Source organism: Rousettus aegyptiacus, unplaced genomic scaffold, assembly GCF_014176215.1.
Source record: "Rousettus aegyptiacus isolate mRouAeg1 unplaced genomic scaffold, mRouAeg1.p scaffold_m13_p_13, whole genome shotgun sequence".
NCBI lineage: Eukaryota > Metazoa > Chordata > Mammalia > Chiroptera > Pteropodidae > Rousettus > Rousettus aegyptiacus.
Window position 1 is genome coordinate 48,627,289 of NW_023416288.1, and position 3,612 is coordinate 48,630,900.

At 41.0% G+C, this 3,612-nt stretch overlaps 1 pseudogene; it reads left to right on the forward strand.

Moving 5' to 3' along the window:
• Positions 1-1,994: 1,994 nt before the first annotated feature.
• LOC118610912 lies at positions 1,995-2,112 on the forward strand (annotated as a pseudogene).
• Positions 2,113-3,612: the final 1,500 nt, after the last annotated feature.

Below are 3,612 nucleotides of genomic sequence, written 5' to 3' on the forward strand. Positions count from 1 at the left end.
CCTCCGCTTACTGTCCATACTGTTTCATACTTGCTCTGTGTCCTTCATGTGCTGTGGGCACCCTTCCACATCCAAATACACTGACCTAATCGTTCCCAAAGCTCTCTACACCCTAGTCCACTTCCACCACCCCCGTCGGACATTTAGATTATGTTTTCTTCTAAATTCTCACACATACAACTTTATTTAGTCCTTAGATAAATAAACAGATACTGCTTGGTTGCAGGACGTTTGCTTTTTCCAGTTCTCAGTGCATGAATAGATACTGCCGAAGCTCGTAGAAAAACGCAGAGCCAGAGACAAAGATGTTGGGCAGAAGCATCTCATCTCTTGCATGATTTGATTCCTGGACTTTGACTTGCGTGATAATGAATTTACATCTGGCAAAATTTGTAATCTGCAATTTCAAACTCTTGTCAGACTAGAGAGGCACTTGACCGTACTTACATTAGTATGTCAGTAACGCGAGGTTCAATTTCAGCCATGATGGCAACTGCAAACGGTATGCTTTGTGTGAGTGCTAACAAATCATTCAATTTAGGAAGTTTGCATCTGTTTTGTGTAGATATATCTAAATTAAGAATAATGGTTAATATTTAGGGTATTCTTAGCCCAGCGTATTACATTACATTGCAACTGGTCTTGAATTGACATGAATTAACCTATACATCTTCAAATATTTGCAAAATTGTATTTCGTATGAGCCTGTAATAAATGACCGTATTACAATTCAGAAGCTGAAAAGTGTAGTGAGAGTTGCCATGGGAACCTTAATGTGATATTCCCTTGCTTCCATTTAAATTTCATTTTTAATATTACATTAACATTTTTGCATTTAATGGATAGATATTTGAATTAATATTGAAGTGCCCTCTCTAATATAAATAAAATATAAGAAATGAAAATGTGATTTTTCTTCCAATGAACAAATGAACGTATAATCCAAGACCTTGTAGAAATAACAGCACTTGAGCTTTAAATTATTAGATTCCATTAATTTATTTTGAAGTTTCTTAAAGGATCTCTTTTAAAAGATTAGGAAATATTTATTGGGAGTCACATAATTCATGTCTTTACATTTCAAATATGGTTCAGAATTTCCGGCGGGCTCCCTGGAGGCGGTTTTGTTCGTTGCGCCTTAGTTCAGTCTTCTGTATTCTTGTGACAGGATGACCTCCGAGGCCCCCCCTGCCTCTGTCAGTCCTCAGCGCTGCGCCGGCCCCTACAGGGTGAGACGCTTCATCTTACTAACTGCGTCTCCAGACCTGGGGCCGTGCGTGTAAGTTCACTGAGGAACTTAACTCACTCCAGAGATATAGGGCATTCTTGTTTATTTCAAAGGATTCGCGACTGTACAAGAATAGTCACACATAACATTATAAGTGACTTGTACGTGTGAAATTGAAACATGTAAAATGTATGGACAACAAGATCTGTGATTGGAAGGAGAGCTCAGGTGTCAGGAGTCTGAGATGCTTTCTGACCCACTCCAGCCAGCTAGGTCCGTGACCGTGGAAATCATTTCATCTCTTACGTATAAAACAAGAAGACTAGATTAGGACAGCTGGGCTTCTTTTCCAACTATGTACTTCCTAAAGGAAATTTAAAAATTATATATCACCTTACGTCTTTTGAATCAACAGTCAGAACTGTAATTCATAAGTGTAGATACTGGTAAAAGGTTTGCTTTCTGACATATTAACATTTCAATATAAAACATTTATTAAATTTATCCAATGCAAATGTACATATCACAGCAGTTAGATACCACCCATTTTTTTAAATACGAAAGTAAAGCTTATATTAATACTATCTGATTCCACTTATGATGCAAGTAGGAAGTAGAAGTGTGGCCGCCAGGGCCCGGAGGGTGGCCCTGGGCAGTTATTTAACAGGGACAGCGTTCCAATTTGGCAAGATGACTTCTAGAGGCTGGTTGCACAGTATTGTGAATGTACTTAACACTGCTAAAATGCACACTTAAAAATGATTACATCTACGGCCACGCCACCCCGAACATGCCCGATCTTGTCTGATCTCGGAAGCTAAGCAGGGTCGGGCTTGGTTAGTACTTGGATGGGAGACCACCTAGGAAGACAGGTGCTGTAGGTGTAAAAAAAAAAAGATTAAGATGGTAAATTTTATGTTACGTATATTTGACAACAATTTTAAAATTAAAAATAGATTTTAAAAAGTAAAGCTTGTATAGTATATTATTGCTAGTTTTTTAAATTTGTATTTCCATTCCCTTCTACATAATTTTAATTTAATATTCTTTTTATATTTGAAAGATTTTTACTGACTGTGTTGGCCTGATCACATCTGTCTGCGACAAAAGTATGCACAGACATTTAAATTAGTAACTATTTTCTCCCGTTACCTTAAGGCTTTAAGTATGAAGGTAAAACATGATTGACCAAAATATAAATATTTCAGAAATTCATAAATAATGGGTAACACAAGTAAAATGTGTTGGAAATGGATTTCTTATTAAGGTCTGAAAATCAAGTTTAAATATATAAGTGCATAGTAGCACTAAATAAATGAACAGCATTAGTCAGTTGCATTAGAAAAAAGTCTTGCCTCAGTTTAAAAATAAATACAGACTTTAAAATTCAACTTGGTGAAACTACAACGTTAACATAAGACATTCACTTACCATGAGTGTCTGTCTGTTTCTTTCCTTTGAGGTGGGGAAGTTCATCTGCCGGAAGTCAGCATGGGAATTCTGCCTCGCTCGTGGGGTCATGCAAAATTCGCCACCAAGGCAAGCGACATGACCGTGCTGAGTAAGTCTGTTCCCACCATTCAGAACTCTGAAAATGCGCTGTGCAGTGGGCTGGCGTTTCTCAGAATGATGTTTACGAATCTGGAATATGTTCATCACCCGGTGGGTGGATGGATGGGTAGGTAGGTAGGCATATAAGGTTACCAAGCCTTGCCAGTTTATTGCCCGGGTAAAGTGTAAGCCTCTGCTGCCTTCAGCATTTTTAACTGATGCCTCTTTACTCAGTGGTATTCTGCAGAAGTTATGCATTTTTCTAGGTCATCAAAGATGGTAGAGAGGTCATTAAAAGAACTGTCTTTTCTCCACTGACCCAGTGGACATATCTCACCCTTAATGAAAAAGGGGAAACATGAGCTCTTGCTGTGGGTTTACGCGTCTTTGATTGAAGGACCCCTCACAGACACGCGTGTTTCAGATCCATCCCCACTCCCGCCCCCACCTCGCTTTGCGTGTGCGTTAGGGGGTGGGTTGGGTTGGGGAGGGAGGTCCTCAGGAGATTCCACCCAGGAGCAGTGTATCGAAATGAGATCTGGCATGGGCGAGAGGTGTGCCTTTCTCAAGTAAAACGAGGCGATGGGCTTTCTCTTGTAAGGTGAGGCTCTCTGGTGAGGCCTGCCTGTCACAGGGAGGTGAGCGTTTGAAGCAGCCGTGGCCCAGCGAGGGCAGGGGCAGTGACGAGCTCAGGCCCCAGCAGGCAAGCGGCCCAGAGCAGCCGGAATGCTCGGCTGAGACAGGACGATCTGGGACAGGCGGTGGGAGAGGAAGTAAGACCGATTCGGGCTAAAATCGGGAGCCAGCTGCAGCAGCAGAGGCTGCGCCTGGTG